Here is a 20,836-nt window from a genome sequence, read left to right as displayed (position 1 = left end):
GGGATAGGGAGGGGCTGGGAATTGCATTTTTACTTTATTAAAGACCAGCTACTGCACAAGTGGGTCAAGAAAAGAGACATAAGTAAGAAATTTAAAAAAAATATGCTTTAAAAAATCCAACTAGCTTGTTGTGCATTCATTATAAAGCACTCTAGGGGAGTGGTCCTCTGCTGGTGCTGTGTGAAAGTCAGTGCTGCAAGAGAAGCCCTTCCTTCTTCCTGCAGTAACACTGCGAATAATAGCACTGCTGCCTCTTGTTTTCCCAGGTTAGGCATTATCTGGCTTTGAGGCTCAGATAAGCCTGCAGCATTTCAGCTGTAGTGAGAATGCTGCACCCATTCTCTGAAACTGCTTTTTAGAGACTGGTATTGCAGCACCTTGCTGGGGAGCTATGCAAGTGGGAGATAAGGGAGGGGTTCATTTGTATGGAACTGCACTTGGTGAGAGAGAAAATAAAAGTGTGGATTTATACCTGAACAGTGGATGTTTGTTGAGAGTCTTTAAATCAATCCCTTTCTTGAAAGAGTTCTGATTCCTCCTGTGATGTATTAAAGAGGAGGGGGTTTTTGGGAGAGATGAAGTAGACAAAATAATCATAAACGGTGGAAAGCTGAACGGGACTTGAGAAAAAAACCAGAAGGTGTATTCTGCCCTAGACCCTCTGCCATCCATGGCAAGCACTGAAGACACAGCTGCCCTTCTTGGTGCATTCTCTAGCTTCCCCATGTGCTTCCTGCTGTGCATTTTCTGTTCTTCTGTCCTTTTAAAAAGGACCACCAAATCCAAAAAGAAAAGAAAAAAAGGCTGTGGAGAAAGGATGGAGGGGTGTGTGCAGGGATGCTTCTAATCCAAAGCAGGCTTTATATATGATTATGAAGCCAAAATGAGCCATTGTTAAAAATGTTCTTCCTTATGCTAGAAAATCTGCAGACATGGGCGGGGATGCATGTGAGGGGGAGAGGGAGCATCCCTGTGCCTATGTGACTGAATGTGTGCTAGTGTTTATTCTGAAGGCCCCACCCATCCATCCTGCTTTATTACAGAACTGGTTCTGGTCTGATTGAAGTGCAGGGAGTTCAACAATCTAAGCCAAGATTGCATCGAATCTGACGTGAATGAGGTGGTGATGCATAGGTACCAGAGAAGAAAATTCAAGAGACAACAGTGTGATAACAGAGGGGGGAGAGAGAAAACAGAAACTCTCGGTGTATGGAAAGGAGCAGGGCTGAGTTTCATTCAGTGGATTTTGCAGGAGTCAGCTCTCTATTTAGTGCTGCACTTACAATGGGAATAGGATGAAGGCTGTAAAGGCAGGCAAAACAGGCAGGTTTTGTAAGTGAAAGAGAAAGAAAGTAAAAACCTTTCTGCTTTATTTCTCTCTTTATCGGGAGCAAAAAACAAATCAGTGCTGAAGAGAGAGCAGCTGTAACTGTTTGCAAGCAATGCCCATGGGCTTGTGTCCCTAGGGAAGATGTCATTGGGTCTGTTAAGATAAACAAATCCCTCAGATGAAAAGGAAGCCAGTCCTGCATGCCCTGCTTCACCAGTTTGTTTCAATTTTTCACCATCCTCTTTAGGCACCTTCTTCTAGCCATGATTGTCAACTTGTGTGATGAAGCAGTAGAAGCAGCAGCACATGCTCAGTACAAGCTCAGCTGCAGCCATGGCCAGGCTATGCTGACAGAAGAGCCCTCACACATGCTCTGGTGAATCTTTAGAGAGTCACTGAGCCTGAACAGCATCTTTTTGTATACCCCGAAAGCATAGCTCAGGCAACACAGCTGTGTTCCATTCATCCATCACTGAAAGATTTTTTGGGATATGTGAATAGGTAAAGAAGGTTTTGTGACCTCTCCTAGGGATTGTGAAATGGTGCAGTATTGTGGAAGTCTTGTGGACTCTTCTGATACATGAGTGCATGTGGTGTGGAGCCATGCTGAATCACTGGTGTCTCTTATATTGTTGTCCACAGATGGATACCTTATAGCACTAAGAGAAGAACAAGAAGTCCTGTGGCACCTTATAGACTTAACAGATATTTTGGAGCATAAGCCTCCATGGGCAAAGACCCGCTTCTTCAGATCCATCCATCAGATCAGGTATCCACCTGTGGACAACAATATAAGAGACACCAGTGATTCAGCATGGCTCCACCACACCACATGCACTCATGTATCAGAAGAGTCCACAAGACTTCCACAATACTGCACCATTTCACAATCCCTAGGAGAGGTCACAAAACCTCCTTTACCTATTCACATATCCCAAAAAATCTTTCAGTGATGGATGAATGGAACACAGCTGTGTGGCCTGAGCTATGCTTTCCGGGTATACAAAAAGATGCTGTTCAGGCTCAGTGACTCTCTAAAGATTCACCAGAGCATGTGTGAGGGCTCTTCTGTCAGCATAGCCTGGCAGATGAAGCGGGTATATATCAGATGAAGTGGGTCTTTGCCCATGGAGGCTTATGCTCCAAAACATCTGTTAAGTCTATAAGGTATCACAGGACTTCTTGTTCTTTCTGGTGCATGTCAGCATTTCCCAGTTGGGTAACAGCTTTTAAAGTCCATTATCAGCTGGCATGCTTCAAAGCAGACCCCTATGGGAATATAAGGCCACACTGAGCCGGACCACAGGTCCATTCAGCCCAGCATCCTATCCTCTGACAGAGGCCAATGCTTGCTGCCTCCAAGGGAGTGAACAGAACAGGTAATCATCAAAGTGATCCCTCTTGGCTAGGGACGCCATTCCTGTCCACCCTGGCTAATAGCCATTGATGGTTCTAATGTTGATGGATTTATTTAGTTTTTTCTTGAACCTTGTTAAAGTCCTGGTCTTCACAACATCCTCTGGCAAGGAGTTCCACAGGTCTGCTACATGCTGCCTGAAGAAAAATATCCTTTTGTTAGTTTTAAACCTACTACCTATTACTTTCATTTGGTGACCACCAGTTCTTATGTTCTGGAATTTACCTTATCCTGACTACAATCCTGTGTGGCAACCAGTGCTATAATTACCATTGTACAGATAGGGAACAAAAGTCCAGAGAGCAAATGACTTATTCACAGTCACATAGCGAGTCTGTGGCAAAGCAGGCACATGAACCAACATGTCTCAAGTCTCACGAACTTAACTGCTGGAACATCTTTCTCCAGGCTTCTGGGTGTCTCCCTTTGTCAGCTACAGTTGTGAATCTTGTCCTAAATTGGTACCATAAACACCAAAACCTTGGGTTAGCTGCTCCCATTTGTATGCCTTGATTTTCCTTTCTCAAACACCCTACCCTTACATCGTGTCTATCCCTCCTCACCTCCCAGCTTCTCTTGACTAACTAGAGATTTGTGGTTTCTCATTGACTCAATTGCTGCATCTAGTCCACGTAGTCCATGTCAGATGTGGGCCTTGGGGGTTCTTGTCCTCTTTCCATGGCCTCACTGAGAGATGGGCACAAACTAAGTTTTTTTTAGTGGGAGGACCTAGTTGTTGTGGCACTGGAGCCTGAGTTCTCTTGCTATCTCTCTCTTGTCATTCAAAATAGGATGAGAAGTAATCCAAATGACTCAAACTGCTCTCTCCTACCTTGAGTCCAGACTGTCCTTTGCTATTTTATATCTCTCTTGCTTTTAATCCAAATACCATTGCATTATCTGCTCTCTCAAAGGGTGTCATCAGCCACCTAGTTAGCTCCCTGTGAACCCATCCAGAAAGGCATATTCCGAATCACAAGAACAGCCACATTGGGTCAAACCAAAGTTCTATCTAGCGCAGTGTGCTATCTTCTGACAGAGTCCAAAGCCATATGCCCAGAGGAAGTGAACAGAAGAGCAGTCATCAAGTGATCCCTCTCTTGTCATCCATTTCCAGTCTCTGACAAACAAAGGCTACGGACGCCACTGCTACCCATCCTGGCTAATAGCTATTGATGGACCTAAACTCCAGGAATTTATCTAGCTCTTTTTTTAACCTTGTTAAAGTCCTGGTCTTCACAAATCCTACTTTTACCATTGGAACCAGATGTGGGAGGCAAGTAATATTCTCACCCATGTTGTGCCTTTTCTATCCCCTGCAACTCTAGAAGCAGAAATGGGGAGGAAGGCCTTAAGTTCAAAGTTAGTGAATATATAAGGCCCTGCATCATGTGGGTGCATAGGCCCAAGTTGTCACTTCTGGTCCCAAAAGCTCTGCCTCTTTTTCTCACATTATTTTTCTTTCTGTCTCTCCCTCCTCCTCTGTCTCCCCCCAGCTCCCATGACAGTTCTGTTTTGCATTATGTGTCTGCGGGGGGATGGGTAATTTTCATCTCTCTTTCTTGCCTCCTGAATCATGGCTAATATGCATAAGACTTTCATTCACCTCCTCCATGGCACTCTTCAGATTTTCCCGTGAGATTTTAAATAGGCTCCTGACAGACAGATGCAGTCCCAGAAGTATATGGCTATTATCATATGAAATCTGTGTTTCCAATGCATTGCACAAATTACTTCCACTGCATGGGCTTTCTTGGGCCTGATAGACACACCCCTACATTAGGGATTGTGTAAAGTTATATTGCCTTGGGGACTTAACCCCTCCTGGATCTCACAGGCATGCAGGGGGGCAGTGCATATTTGGGGAACTCCTCCTGAGAACAATGTAGCATCCTCCTATCTCTTCTCTGTGCCTAGCCAGCATTAATGGCTGGTGCAGAAGTGGGTGGGGCTATGATTCAAGGATAGGAGTTGGTAGGGATGACTACAGTATTGTTGGTGCCTGGGCAGAGATCAGAAGTTGAGAGAAGCTTTCTTGTGCCCATTCCTCCTTGGTCATCCAAAGAAGGGCCAATCAGACTCTGGCCCCGTATTAGCAAAACCCCATTTACAAAAATGTACTTGAAGATCTTCTAAATGTTCCAGCATAGGCATGCTGGGGAGAGACAGATCTGTATGACTTATCATATATGGAGATAGACATATCTCATAGAACTGGAAGGGACCTTGAGAGGTCATAAGGTCCAGTCCCCTGCCCTTTCAGCAGGACCAAACACCCTCCCTGACAGTTTTTTTTTTAATCTCTTTGGCCCAGAACCCTAATGGCCCTTCTCAAGGATTGAACTGACTTGGCCACAGTTTCCTGAAGGGTAACACAAGGCTAATTAAGATCCTCATTGCATAATACAGTTCAGATCTTCTGCATTAAGTGACGACTGTTACATCTCCCTTTTTCCTTCTGAAAGTCGAACACAAGTAAAGCTAAACATCAGTCTGTCTAGAAATAACACAGTCCTCTTGCAGCCAAGTAACATCACGCAAAGGGAAATGACAGGATAGGTGACAGAAATTGCAGCAATGGGAAGATCATTCTGCTTCTTCTTGGTATCTTCTTGGACTGCAGTGACTTTTTTTTTCATGACGATTCTAGTTCTCAAAACAATTCCTTCTCTGAACAGGATTAAGACACATAGGCCGTGTCTACACGTGCCCCAAACTTCGAAATGGCCACGCAAATGGCCATTTCAAAGTTTACTAATGAAGCGCTGAAATGCATATTCAGCGCTTCATTGGCATGCGGGCGGCTGCGGCACTTCGAAATTGATGCGGCTCGCCGCCGCGCGGCACATCCAGACAGGGCTCCTTTACGAAAGGACTCCGGCTACTTCAAAGTCCCCTTATTCCCATCAGCTCATGGGAATAAGGGGACTTCGAAGTAGGCAGGGTCCTTTTGAAAAGGAGCCCCGTCTGGACGAGCTGCGCAGCAGCGAGCCGCGTCAATTTCGAAGTGCCGCTGCCGCCCGCGTTCTAATGAAGCGCTGAATATGCATTTCAGCGCTTCATTAGTAAACTTCGAAATGGCCATTTGCGTGGCCATTTCGAAGTTTGGGGCATGTGTAGACACGGCCATACACTGCAGGCCCCTTTGGGCTCATGATCTTAATAAAGCATTGGAAATTTGTTGCAATATACTAACAATGCTAAATATGGATCTCTTGAATTTACTGGGGCTTTTATTTATTTTTACTGTTTTTTCTGCTAGCCCCCTTAACTATGAGGGTTTAGTGTGTGGAATACTTGAATTTATATATGAAAGAGTTTGTTCTAAATTAGCTCCAGATCATTATTTGTTACTACTTCATCTGAAATCTCAGGGTGAGTAAACTGCAATTTACTAGATGTTGTTGCATTGCTACTTGTGCTGTGCAACAACTCACTTTCAAACCAAGATGTAGTAGTAGACCATTAATACAGGGAATCTTTCCCATGTTAGTCAAATAGATATGTGTCAGCCTTGGCCTGGGAGTGGATCAGAATCTCAAATGATTTCAGTCGTTCTTTTGCATTCTGTTTTCTGTATATGTCGTGGATTTCATAATGCGTTGGCCCAGAGCTGCAGGTATGCCATACCTGTTCGCAGTGCACCTGAGGAGGGGAGGAGAGGGAAGTGGAGGTGGTTTTAAATTAGTAGTGATTAAATTCTGGATGTGGATGAGGAAGCCTAGAAGTTGTGCTGGCTTGTGATTTTGGGGTTTCCCTGTGCATGGAGAATCCACAGCTGCCCTGTGCTAGTACAGGTGCCACAGAAGCAATGCAAAGGAGCTAAATTGGCAGTTGAAGATCTGATTATTATCTTATAGCTCAGTGCCCAGACTGGCATTGTGCATTATGTTTCACACTTATTATCTTATGATTTTGGTATTATGACATGATGTTTCATTGTTGGTTTTTAAAATAAACTTCTTGGTTTCCAAGATCATTGTCAAATTTATTGTAGAGCATTGCTTTGAGAGACTCAGATGCTGTTTCTTCTTCTTCATCATCATCCTCATCAAAGCTTTGTCCTTGTATTTATATGCAAGAAAGTGTTTTTGCATTCTGAATTTCCTAATAGTCTGTGTGGAAAGCAGCACATTGCTGAAGAAAGGTTGCTTTAATTGCATTCAAGACCCTGCACTATTTGTATGGGGTACCTTTCTGTCAAACAAATCCTGGGTCAGATCCTGTGGTGGCATAACCCACTTCAGTTCCATTGGCTTAAGTGGAGCTACGTCTTTTTACCCAGCCTGAACAGCTGGTTCCTAGTCTTCGTCAGTTGATTATTCTGTGTTTATGCATTGGTCTGCCTTTTTAACTGGAAGCAGTATTGTTCTTTCATTGTTTGGTAACACTCTCTTTAGGAAATACCATTTTTGCTAGCCCTCCTAGCGAATACCCACTGTTCTCTGCAAAGTCAATTTCTTGCAATAACTTTGTGTTGACCTTGTTAGTGGTTATTGACATCTATTTCAGTGATTCCCAAACTTTTCAGCATTACGCCCCCCTTTTGATTTTTGAGACACCCTCACGCTCCCCCACCTCTTCTTTACCATCATCCAACCCTCCTTTAACAAAAAAAAGTCATAATTTAAAGTAAATACAAAAACTTGATATAAATAGGTTATTTAAAATTAAAAATAAGCCCAAATAGGTTTTTTTTGGTCCTTGTGGGTGCCTGGTGCAGCCGCAGCTGGCCAGCTGCCTGAGCCCCGTGCTAGCTGCCTGCCCACCTGAGACCTGAGCTGCCTAACTGAGCCCCGCACTGCCAGGGCCAGCCACTCACCCAGCCACTGGCTACCCGAGCCCCATGCTGCTCGGACCAGCCGCCCACCCTCCAGCAGCCTGCTCCAGCCTCAGGCAGCCGCCTGAGCCGCCTGCCCAAGCCCCATGCTGCCAGAGCCAGCGGCCTGCCCAGCAGCCCAAGCCGCTCGAGCTCCAAGCTGCTGGGGCCAGCTGCCCGAGCCCCACACTGCTGGGGCCAACCACCTGCCCACCAGCCTGAGTTGCCTGAGCCCTGTGATGCTGGGGCCAGCTGCCTGAGTACTGCAAGCCCCATGAGCCACCCACCCAAGTCCCTCCCCTTCCACAAAGCCAGGCACCACCAGCCCCCCATCAAACCCCATCGTCCTCCTCCTCCCACCTCCCTCAACCCACACTAACTCACCTTTGCACATGGGTCTTCACCAGCTGCTTGCTTTTTATAGCAGCTGTGCTGGGTCACCCACATAAAATGGCAAGGTCTGAGAGCTGGAAGCAAAGGCCAGCTCTTCTTCAGGTTGGGGGAAAGATGTGGGGGCTGGGTCATCTCACGTTTCCCCCCCCCCCCCGGAATTTCTTCACACTGCCCCCCAGTTTGGGAAACCATGCTCTATTTTGTCCATTTATGAACTTCTTGATGTCACATGATGAAGCTTTATCATGTTGGCCTGTAATATTTTGCTTATTAATATTATTTGTTTAATTTGTAGTGCCTTATTGCCTTGAGACCCCTGTTCTGTTTTTGATAACAAAAAGACAGTCACCACCTTTTACAGCTACACTCTACATTTACTAACGCCCCAACAGCCAGAGAACTAAATTGACTGATACATGAAAGATTGGGCACCCCACTTTCCAAATGCAACACCGTCAAGGAAATCCAACCTCCTCAAGCTGCCCATTTTCTAGCTGTGAATAAGGTGTTGAAATACCCACCAAAATACTGTCTGTGGTTTCTTCTTGATGGCTCTGTTATTTGTACCAACCTCCAGGACATATGAGGTTGATCAGTTTGAAGTGTTTCTCCTCTGGGTGCTGAAAGAGAGAAGGAGTGTTGTTTCTCCACACACGAACACATGCACACACACAAAATCTCCCTCTCTCTGACCTGTGACTGTTCAATGGATGGACCTGAGTTGATCTCTGCTATTTTGCCCTTCCTTTAACCCCCCAACTGCTGGAATAAGGAGGTGCTTCAAAGGAAGGGAGGCCCACCAATACAGAGAGTCCAAGTTTAACACAGAGATGAAGGAAATAGGGGAGAAAATGAAGGGATCATAAGGAGATGACATTCCAATGGTAAATGCTGGTAATTCCTTGAAGCATCATAACTAATCTATGCACATAATAAATTTTTATCATTAATAGGTGGCAACGTGTATTTAGAAAAAACAAACACATGCCAACCCCCCCAGCAAACCAGACACTCCAGTGCATGTGTTTTTGTCTCTGGGGAGAGGATGAGAGAATAAATGTGCAAACACTGCACTTCTGGCAGATGCTCAAATACTTTAGTTTAGATGTTTAGTTCATTCAGAATACAACTGAGAGTCATTATGTTCATGCAACAGGAGCAGTGTATATGTAATTTTGCACAAGGGGTTTATCAAAGGGTTGTGGCTTGTGCCAGTCAGGTAATACGAACAGAGCAGAATCAGAGCAGAGCTTATTTGCCTATATACACCCGAGCTCTGAGATCAACTACGCAATTTCTGAGCTAAGTTTGTGTCATCACAGGTTGCAAAGATATTACTCTGTGAAGGCAATAGGATATAAGGATGCTTTGTTCTTTGTGAGGTCAGGTTCTTCGTTTTGGAATGTGTTTTCTGTGCCTTTTACATTGTGTTTGTTCACATACTGATTTGCAGAACACAACTATTCCCAAAGGATCACAAAAACATTCTACTGCCCAGTGATAAAATCTATAGCCAGGCTTAATGAACGTCTCTCATAACCTTGTACTGAAGCTGTGTGTCTATAGGAAAAGTAAAATGCTGGCTATTTCTGCCTTGGAAGGGCATGCACAGATCCACTGTCTGTAATAACGTCTTCCATTTTACTCTGAGTAAAATCCCTGGCTGCACCTCCATGACATTTCCAATCTCACCAAAACCCAAAATGAGGCTCTGGCATGAAGTCCCAAAAGAGCTGCAGTTTGTGTGTTATTTTTTCCTCTTTGTTTCAGTTATTGGCTTTCTGACCGTTAAATCAATAAAAGCATTTAAAGTGCAGGGTTGGAAGCCTTCCTGCCCTAATTTAGACACATACACAATAACCGTGCTAACTCAGCCGACTCTGTTCTTCCTTCAAAACTTAACGGAAACAGAAATATGCAAATAGGTGACTAATTGGAGAGCTCTACCTGCTTCTACACAGCTATTTTAAAACCGTGTAAAAATGTGCTCTTATACATTCCTGTTTTAAATAACAAGCTTGTTATGCAGTACACTAATCAGCAAACTTCAACATGGTTGCAATGGGTATATGCCCACAAAATATGAATGTGCCCATCATACCCACAAAATCACGCATTTAGGTGCACAAAGGAGGGGTATGTATGTGAAAACAAATAGGTACATATGGGCCTGGCATGCAAGTGAGCCTCTGGGCCTAGCTAGAGCTGCCCTGCTTTATTTGCAACCAGTGCCAGTACTGGAGGGAGGATAAAAGGAATGAGCCTGGCTTAGGTTGGGGCTGACCTTCATACAGGCAGGAGGAGAAGGAGGTTCAGCAGAGGAACCACAGCCTACCTGCTTAGCAGACAGGGAAGCATGCAAGACCCCACCCTATCCCTTCTGGATCAGGGGAAAAATCCCTGTGAGACCTTCAACTAAGGGGGAATTTGGATATTGGAGCCACGACCCAAACTTAGGGAACAGTAATGGAGTAGTTCAGCATCCATGGGACACCACCGGGATCAGGGGACCACCTCATCCCCATTTTCAGCCTGCCTACTAGGCTACTTAGCCACTTGGGACCTGACCACAGTGCACAATTGTGGGCCCAATTTGCATCCAGCTATATCAAAATGTGAAATTCATTGTATGAACCCTCATTGTTCTGGCATTTGGAAATGCTGGCCTTTTAGTCCCCTGGATATTATATGGAGGTTCTTTCTGAAGCAGCTGTGAATTAGAAATATTCCTGATTCTTTCTGAGGACCGAGCGGTTCATGTGAAGTGAGTTTGTGTGTGACTGAGCCTTGGTCTACACTAAGGTGCTGAGTTGACTGCAGAAACTCAGTTCTAGCTATGGCAATTGCGTAGCTAGAATCAGCTTATCTGTAGTTGACTTACTTGGCTGTCTTCACAGGAGGTACATGGGGGAAAATCTCCCATCAACCTTCCTTACTCCTCGCGATACCCAGGAGTACAGGGATTGACTGCAAAGCCCAGGTAATTTAATTTTGCATGTCTCTACCAGGCATACAAAATTGAGCTCCAGAAAATCACCCCTGACCAGTAAGTATAGACATATCCTGAGTCAGAGAGAAATTTGACACCAGCCTACATCTTGTACAGGTTGAGGGGAAATTAAGTCCCAGCATCCATAAGGGAACAACAATTATTTATTAATTGCTTTTTTTTTTTTTACAGTCCAAAAGGTGCTAGGCTCACTCCATACATAACAGATGGCCTGATCCCTTCCCTGAAGTGCTTACATACTCAAACAAGAACAGGACAGAGAGAAGGGAGATAGGGAAAGGGAAGCAAATAAACAGTAGCTGGCCATATAATTATAGGATTGGAAGCAGTGTTCCCTGTAATTTTTTTCATCCATGGACGGAATACATTTTTATGTGCACCAAGGCATGTGTAGATGTGTACCACCAGTAGAAACACATGCTGCCCACTATAGGCTGCTAGTCACTTGGGCAGCACCTGAACCTCTCCTGAGCAGCTGCCCAAGCACTTAGCTGGGAGGGAACACTGGTTAGAAGGTACTGCAAGATGCAGGATTTATGATGTCTTAAGTATCCAAGACAGATGGCTATCCAGCCTCATTTTGAAAGCCTCCAGTGAAGGCGCTTCCACAGTTTCTGAAGGCAGTCTGTTCCATTGTCCTGCTGATTTTACAGTTAGAAAGTTTTTCTTGAGATGTAATCTCCATCTGCTATGCTGTAGTTTGAACCTATTGCCCCTTATTTTACCCTGTGTGGCAAAAAACAGATTTATTCCATCCTTTTTATGGCATCTTTTCAAGTATTTGCAGATTGATGTTACATCCTCCCTTAGTCTCTCATTTTCCAAACTAAACATACCCAGCTGCTTTAGCCTTTGCTCCTATGGCCTGCATTTCATCCTTTTGATCACCTTTGCCACTCATCTCTGGAGCCTTTACAATTTCTCTACATACCTTCTATACATTGGTAGCTAAAACTGGATGGAATACTTTAGTCAAGGCCTAACCAGCTTTGAGCAGAGTGTGGCCATCACCCCCCATGACTTGCGTGCTATGCCTCAATTGTGTGCTCAACCTACAATTATATATATATATTTTTTGCAACAGCATGGCATTGCTGATTCATGCTGAAGTTGTGAGACATCATAACTCCCAGATCCTTCTCAGCAGTGCTGCTACCAGTCCAGTTATCCCCCATTTTACGTTAGTGCATTTGGCTTTTTTTCTTCTTGTGGAGGTGTAACATCTTCGTGCAACTTCACTGAGTTTCATTTTATTGTCTATAATTCAGGTCTCCTATTTATCAAGAGCTGTCTGAACTTTAGCTCTATTCTCCACACTGTTGGCGACTCCCCAAGCTTTGTGTCATCTGCAGATTTGATCATTATGCATTCTATTCCTATAATCAGGTCATGAATAAAGATGTTCAATGACACCAGACCCAGAACAGATCCCTGTGGAACCCCACTTGAGGTTTCCTTCCAATCTAACAACATTCTGTTAACAATTACTCTCTGTGGTGGCTTAACCAATTATGCCTTGGCAATATACAGGTCTAACGCCCAGTGTTTTGTATCTTTATAACATAAGATGCCTAGAGAATCCCAAGCTACCCACTAGCCCGGAGGTGGGCAATAATTTTTGATGGGGGCCACTCCAAAATTTTGTAAGTGGTCAAGGGCGGCACTTTTCTGTGGAAGAGATGCAGGGTCTGGGATGTAGGTTGGATGCAGAAGGAAGCTTGGAGTGCTGGAGAGGGTATGGGGTCTGAGATGGGAGTTTGGGTGGTTTGGGTGAAGGAAGCGTTGTGACCTGGGGCAGGGGATTGAGGTGCAGGGTCCAGGAGGGGTTATGGATGCAGGTGAGGATTCTGGCCTGGGGAGAGGGGTAGCAGGGGGTGGGAGATAGTTGGGGTGCAGGAGGAGGATGTCAGAGACAGGGTCTGGACAGGAGACACTTACCTTGGCAGCTCCTGGCCAGCAGCACTCTAACAGGCTTCACTGCCTGCCAGGAGCCCCAGACTGGCCAATAGGAGCTGTGAGATTTTTTGGAGGTGGGGGAAATGTGCGAAGCCCTTCCCTGCCCTCTGCAGTGCAGAGGGCCATAGGGAACAGATAGGTGCTTTGAATGGTGCAGCGCCATGCTGCAGGGGTGGGCCATGGGCTGGATTAAAAGGCTGGAAGGGCACGTGTGAATTATCTCCTTTCTCTGCCTGTTATTGGCTTTCTGATCCTTATCCGTCTAAAAGCACTTAAAGTGAAGGGCTGGAAACTCCCTGCTTTAACTGGTACATGCACATGTCAATCTGAGGAAGTGGGTCTGACCCATGAAAGCCCATTATCTAATAAATAAATAAATTTGTTAGTCTTTAAGGTGCTACAAGACTTTGTTATGTCAGCTGACCTTGTCTTGCCTTCAAAACCTAAGGGAAGCTGGGAAATGCAAATGAGTGATTAAATGGAGAGACCCACCTGCTTCTAACACAATCCTATATGCATGTTTGTTATATAGAGAGCCCTGCAAATCCATGGATATCAACGGCTCATTTTTGTAGATGTGGATATTAATTTTGTATCCACACAGGGCTCTAGTTATGTAGTACCCTGACCAACAAACTGTCAAAAGTGGATGCAGTGGGCATGCCTGCAAAAATACGTACTCATTATACCCACAAAAGTTCACACTAAGGTGCATAAGAGGGGATTTGCACATACAAATAAGTAGGTGCACAAGTGCCTGTCTAATTTGTGTGCAGGCATATCAAATGGTGAGGTGTAGTTGCTCCATTATATTAACATTTAGAATCGTTGGCCTTTTTGTACCCTGGGAATTGTAAGCGGGTTCTTTCTGAACAGATGTGAATTACAAATATTACCGCTTTGGGAGGCCTTAATCTTGCCTTTTATGCCCTTTATTCTTAGAAGAATAAAAATACAGTTCCTTCTAGTATGGATGCAGTTATACCAACATAAAGGGGAAAGGGATAAGCCATCCTGCTGTAAGGATCTTTTTATGGATACAGCTGCACCCACACTACATGCTGAACTGATGAACCATTTTGGGAGAAATTCACAGACTAGTTAGGTCCATACAACACCTGTGTGTAGACCTGGGTTATGATGGGAAAAGAAAACCGAAAGAGGAGTGAAAGATATCAGAGAACTGTTCAGTAATATTCTGGTTCTGATTCCCTACAAGTGTCTGGTTTATACCAGTAAGGAGGTTGGTTTGACTATATCTGGCCTGTGTGGAGAGATTTTCATGTCCTTATTTTCTGGCTCATCTGTATAGAAAGCCCTTTAATACCTGTTTCAACTGCTGGTGGGATAATGTGGATGGTAATACATTTGGATGCTGTCATTGTTACTGTGGGTCAGAGAGCTTGATGCAGACCCAACGACCTCTTCAAGCTCTATAGCAGCCTCAGTCACTCTTTTCCACCTTTCAGGAATTACCCTAATTCAGTGTTTGCATACCTAATGTTTGCATGATTAATATGTGTGAATGTTCATGCACATGCTGTACAGAGAGGCTCTTCTGAAACATTGGGGTCAGATGTCCAGGTGTAGATGGGTTGTGCTTGCTGCAGGACCTGCGAGGGAATGGGGAGAAGCCACCTCTTCATTCTCCAGACCTGAGGCTGATGGAGGGTGGGGGCTGAATCAGCTCAGACTTAAAGCAGCTCTAGCTTTTGACATGCCATCAGTCCCACTCAGCCCACCCTGGAATATGAGTGAGAGGAGGAAACGTGTCCTAAAACCTTAGCCCTACATCCGAGAATTCCCCAGCTGGTCTGTCGGTGCAGCTGCCATCTCCTTTGCACTTTCAGAATAACACAAAGCGGATGGTCTGGCACCAAAGACCATATGTGTGTGATGCCTGGGCTAATGCAACTCCGCTCATCTCCACTGGCTGCTTCCCAGTGTTTGGGACCTGCTGGAGTGCAGTGGGCTGAAGGGAAGATCGTCAGAACATGACCCAACACTGTGATATTTCCCCATCTCCTGGCAAGATGACTCAACCCTTCTGGAGAGCAAAGGCCTGTGCTACTCCTCCCCTCTTGCTAGTATCCTTCAGTGCTAGCGTACAGCCATTGGTAACCAGCAGGCCTTGCATGAGACACCTTTTGAAATCGCAGCCAGAGGTGTGTCTGTAACTATCAGGCTTGCTGCTGTCTCAGGTATCGGGCAGCCAAAGCAGGCAGGTGTTCATTCATTTGACTGGGAGCCTGGGCTTCTTAAAATGGAATTTAGACAGCACCCCAGTTTTGAACCTTGGGTATTTCTAGTTCCCTTGCAAAGCTGGGGACGGATGGCCTGTGTGAGTCACTGCTCTGGGCCTTCTGCACTTTCCTTGGACTCTTTTCTATCTTTACAATCTGCCCCATGGTAAGGAGGGGGCGATGGGCTACCCCACTCCACCATTCTAGGACTTTGCACTGAAGCCATTCTAGATCCCAAAGAGGTTTGGAGCCATCAGACTATTTCATTTAGCTGTGGCTTCCTTATGTTCCCTTAAGCTCCCCTTTGCTATCTGTAGGGCAGCTAGAATTTGCATCTGATATCCTTGCCTAGCTGAAGTATTTTCACTCCAGTGCTGTCAGAAGTTTCTCAGAGCAGTTGTTCCAGCCTTTGGGACTAAGAGTTGGGAGGACAGGTTTGGCCAGTTTGCAGAAGGGAAGGACAGTTCCCAATGGAAAGAGTACAGCTGGGGACTGTCTGGACAGGACAGCTGAAAGGAAGCTGTTTTCTCCAGAAGTCTGAAGGGAGACCAGGCAACTGGCCCTGTGGAGACAGAGTAAAGCTCAGATAACTAAACAAGGCAATGAGAGTTAAAGGTTTGTTTGGATCCCTATGCGTCCATCTTCTCCTCCAGAGCAGTTTGGTGTGCATTCTGCTGGTTAGAACATGAGGACTGGAATTCAGGTTTCCTTCATTCTATTTGTGGCTCTGGGATGGGAGGGTAACCTAGCAGTTAGAGAAGAGGACTTGGAGTCAAGAGGACTCTTCTGTAGTTCTAGTCTTACCTCTCTTACCTTGAGCAAGTCAGGTACTGAAACTCTGTCTCAGTTTCAAACTTCTGTAGAATGGGGATAGTCCTGCGCACCTCCCAAATCAGGCTGAGTCACTGTTTGCAAAAGGTGTTGAGAGCTTTGGGAAGAAGATTGTAGAGAGGAACAGAGCATCACTATGATTGCCTACAAGGTGAACTCTGAACCTCCTCGCTAGGTCATACAAGTGATTATTTCTTATCCAGCTCTTGATTCCAGAGGCAGTCCCAGCTGCTGCCCTAGTAGGCTGAACCTGCCCAGGTGGGCCTTCTTTGAGGGTTCAGTTAGAAGCTGTGGGTTGTAGGTAAATGGACTGTGCTGATGCTGCCCGATACCTGAGACAGCAGCCTCATTCAGAGGGTAACCGGTCGTCACAGTGGGGTGGTGCTGAATGGACAGCTCCACTTCCCGGTGATGCCTGTCCTACTGGCTGATTTGAGTAACTAAGGCCGTATCTGCATTACCCAGATGATCAACCTGCTCAGGATCTTCTGGGGTTTGATTTTGTGTGCCTGGTAGGGACGTGCAAAATTGACCTATCAGAGGTCAGATAGGTTGACGGGAGAAACTGTGGAAATAATATCTTGAGTGAAGATGGCCAGGTAAGTCGATTGCAGATAAGTCAGTTCTAGCAACGGCAATTGCATAACTAGAGCTGAGCATCTGCAATGACCATTCTGCCTAGTCTAGACCAAGCCTATGGCTAAACCTACACTAAGGGTGATTCCCAGCCCATGTACCTCATATGCAGACAGTTTGATGAGAACTACAGCAAGCACACAGCTGCATGGGTTGTGGTGGCATGGCTTAGTCATGCCAAGTATGTACACATGGGGTTTGGGCAGGTTTCTGCTCAGCACAGCTAATCTGAGCTGCTATTGCCTGTACCCCACCTAAACAACTATTTATGATGGCGCCAGCCCTCTCCAGGCTAGTGCAAGTATGTGCATGTAAGCTGGGACTGGCACTCTGAGCTCTTAGGGTAGATACACCCTTAGAGCACATGAATTTGGTTCCTGTATAGGAAAGGGAACATGTGATGAAGAGCAGAGGAGTTTTCCCCACTTCCCCTATATAATCCCATTGTTTTCACCACACTGCTTTGCTGCAAGATATTATTCCTGCAGCTGAGCCTGAGGTGCTTTATTCAGTAGCAAGAGACAAACCACAGGGCACAGTTCCTCTGTGTTTTTTTTCTCCCCTGGGGGCTCTTCCCCCTCCTCTTTGCTGGGCACTTGCTGGGGCCTTCAAAGCCAAGCGCCTCCTGCTCCCCTCCCCTGACCTGTGTGTCTGGATTTTGTTAATTGCATCTGATAGCTGGCGCCAGGATGGAGCTGCAGAGTCTCAAGTGCCAGGAGATGTTCACACACCCCTTTCCTAGCTCATTAGGCTATTGGCAGCAGCTCGACCAAGTGACGTCCTTTTGTCCCCTTGCTCCCTTTCATTTTAATTGACAGATGGGGGTGGCCAATTTGCGGGAGGGAGAACAGGTCAGGAGAGCTCCACATGGACTGGGGACAGCTGGTAAATGCTAAGAGAACTGCTGGAAGGAAGAAGCTGTAACTTGCAAAGGAGTGAAGGGAGACCAGGAAACTGGCTCTGTGGAGACAGCGTAAAGTTCAGGTAACCAAACACAAGGCAATGAGAGTTACCAACCAATGGAACCAGTGTGCCATGCAGCAGGGTGCTCTGTTTAATTCCTCTCTATCACACACAGTGCCTGAGGTAGATCTCAAAGTAACAGTCTCTTAATCTGGTTTGTTTCTATTACAGTGATAAGTTCTTTTACTGTAGCTTGGTGGATGCTCCTTTTTCCTTTATTGGTAGCACTAGGGATAACAGCCACAGCATGGCAGTACTGTGACATGCAATGGGAGCTAAATTAGTGAACCCTGGGATGGTTTGAAACCTACTTCTAACACAATGTTCAAATGTGCATGTCCAAATTACACAATAGCACATGACAACCAAAGTCTTGAAATCACAGGAGACTGACCCAGTTTTCCTAAGCCCCATAAAAAATCCTTGCTCAGTCTGCCAGGAAGAGCTGAGGTTGGCCTTCTCCAAAAGGGAGAGATGGGAAAGGCCAAAGACCTAATACTGACTGCTTCCTGGACCCACTGAAATGCTAAGAGACTGACGCACTTGATCCTGATGGAAGATCCTTTTTCAGTATGCCAGAAAAAAGGAGGAATAGTTCCTGGTAAAATGCTCAGGGGAAAATTTCTTCCTAGTTCCAGTTTCTGGAGGAGCCTGCTAAGCCCACACATTAGAGCAACAAGAATCATTCCTCATTAAGACCCTCTGCCTGCGTCTTCAGGAGACAGAAAGTCTCAAATGTCCATGCAGAAAGGTGCAAATGATGCATTACCTCTGCTTTCTCATTACAGATGGTCCAGAAGGACAAGGTGTACCATGAAAGGAAAAGCTTCCTTTGCAGGAAAGAGCAAGTTGAAATAAGAACTTCCCAAATACATTCTGTATAATTTTTCTTTCGGGCACATGCTGTCTTTCTCCCGGTGTTGCCTGCTAGCTATGTGTTGTTACAGTTGCACAGCCTCTAGGCATGGAACAGCTTCTCAGCTCAGTGGTTCTCAGCTGTGGTCTGTAGATTATTAGTGCCCCATGAACCATTCTTGGGCGGTCCACAAAGCTGCCTCTGTCATAATGGGGAAACATCCCCCAGTCACCAGTCAGTGATGCTTGTGGCTAGCTGTAGCCCAACACAAGGCTCTCACAGGACTGCCAAAAGCTTTCTTGATCAGCCAAATTAAAACGGTCACCTGCCCCTTCCTGCAGCTTGCATTGCTGAAGCATGTTGGTCTTTTCTGGAGTAAATTTAAACCAGATCAACCTTGTTTGTTACTAGAACTGGTAAGATGGAGAGAGATGCAGATTGTTTGGGAGAAATTTGATCTGGGCGACTGTGGGGTAGCAAAGGCAGAGCTTCTCCTAATAAATACAAAGGCTTGCAGCCACAGCAAGGAGATGAGACAACTGGGAAAGGACCACATAGCACTGAGATGAGAGTATGTAAGTTATGTCCTTTGTAGTGTCCTACAGCTGTCACCTTTCCAAATACATATTGCCTGGGCACAGTTGGGGGATCAGGCTTGGGAGGCTGGGAATAGAGGTGTCCATTAAAGGACTTGGTGCAGACCATGCCAGTGTTGGAAAATGATTGCCTTAGCCCTGCATCTCTTCTAAAGCTTCATCCAGGCACAGCTCAGCAGAGGGAAGGGGATGGGCATGTTTGTGGAAATGCCCTTGCACTTGGTACTTTGTAGAGGCTTGAAGTGTAGGTGAGAAGTGCCGTTCCCCCATTAGCCAGTGTTGGGAGCCTGCAGAGAGCAGCCTGTTCCTCACTCCTGACTCACTGAGGCTGTGTCTAAACTGCAGGCTTGTGTCGGGAGATCGGAGGTCTGTGCAGAAGTCTTCTGCATCGGGAATACTCTGCCAACATCCCTGTCTTCCTCGTTCCAGGAGGAAGAAGTGATGTCTTGGCAGAGGGTTTTTTCCCACCATTTGGCCCTGTGTGGATTGGCTAAATGTTGGGAAAGCCTCTCCCAACAGAATTGTTGGTAAGAGATACACAAATTGCGCACTCTATTTGTGTATCTTTTGCCAACAGCTCTCAGCAATCTAGACACAGCCAGAGGTTGTGCGGCTCCTTTGTAACCTGCATACAAACAGGGCAACGAGAGGCTGGGACACGTTGTACCCGATGGCACTCCTGGGGAGGAGCTTTGGCTTGGCTGGGTTTGTATAATTCTCCTCAACAACAATTCTTAACAACAGCATGTTCCTTTGTCTGGAACTTATTGGAGCCTCCATCAGTCTGCAAGTTCTTCCCACCATGCACTTGATGCTTTGACTGTTGTATTAACAGCAATGTCTAGTGGGCAAGGGAGGAGACTCAAGATACCCAGGTTCTACTCTTAATTCTGACACTCACTTGCAACCAAAATTTGTGCTGTTTCAGTTTCTCCAGCTGTAAAATGGAGATATTTCCACATCTGCTTGTCGTGCAGTGGGGATTAAGCCTAATGGGGGAAAAGGGAGAAAGTGTTTAGTACCGTGTGCTATATTTTGCACTGGTTCAGCTAGTTCACTCCAGGAGCTCATCTCCATAAAGGGGAGAATGAGTTAAGCTCAGAAAATGTGGGTGCCTGCCACGTTGGGAAGACCAACTCTCTGCAGATGGTGTGTGTTTCATTCTGGTTAGGGCAGCAGCTTATCATGCTCAGTTCCACCAAGGACTGGTGCAGCTGCAACCTTCTGGTGCAACAATGGTGAGCAGACCCCATGCTAGCAGCTGCCCTGGGGCTCAGCTGGGAAGGATCAACCTCACTCTCAGACAGTTGTGAGGTGGGAGAAATGGGCAGGTTTTACCATCATTGCAGACCAAGGGAGTGGTCCAGGATGAGGACAGGGTCCATTTAAATCCCCTCTAATCTGCTGCTGAGATAAAGGACTCAAGCATTGGCAATAGAGATGCTATTGCCTTTGACAGTTACAGGTTCAGGGATCTCCACTCTGTCCCTGCTACCCTCCTGGGCTCTTGGCTTCAGTGTGCTGAATCGGCATTCTTTTGTCAGTGCCTCCAGCAGAGGTCCATTTTCCTGGGAGTGTCATATCCCAGGTGACAGGGGCTTGTCACAGAGATGGACAGTGGCGGCATGGGGTTAACTGAACACTCTTTTATCTTGCAGAACATTGGGTCATTGATGGCAACCCCTGTGCATTACCTGGTTAGCACCAGACGGCCCTTAGCATCACTCAGTCTCTATTGCCGAGTCTGTTCCTGGGCTGTGGTTCAGGACGCAGCATAAACCAGACA

The 20,836-nt window shown here is 45.9% G+C and overlaps 1 protein-coding gene and 1 long non-coding RNA gene across 2 annotated transcripts in view; one reads left to right on the top strand and one right to left on the bottom strand.

Annotated features, from left to right (window-relative positions):
* Window positions 1–20,836, bottom strand: part of LOC142022070 (uncharacterized) — a 46,514-nt gene that overhangs the window by 10,392 nt on the left and 15,286 nt on the right. The window contains exons 2-3 of the long non-coding RNA XR_012647845.1: window positions 19,952–20,039; window positions 8,481–8,579 (exon numbers count right to left, since the gene is read on the bottom strand). This is a non-coding gene — a long non-coding RNA (uncharacterized LOC142022070). The remainder of the gene's footprint in view (window positions 1–8,480; window positions 8,580–19,951; window positions 20,040–20,836) is intronic.
* Window positions 1–20,836, top strand: part of STMN3 (stathmin 3) — a 29,697-nt gene that overhangs the window by 3,442 nt on the left and 5,419 nt on the right. The window lies entirely within an intron of this gene.

Source organism: Carettochelys insculpta, chromosome 17, assembly GCF_033958435.1.
Source record: "Carettochelys insculpta isolate YL-2023 chromosome 17, ASM3395843v1, whole genome shotgun sequence".
Taxonomy (NCBI): domain Eukaryota; kingdom Metazoa; phylum Chordata; order Testudines; family Carettochelyidae; genus Carettochelys; species Carettochelys insculpta.
Note: the sequence above shows the minus strand (reverse complement) of the source record. Positions and strands in the feature narration are given on the sequence as shown.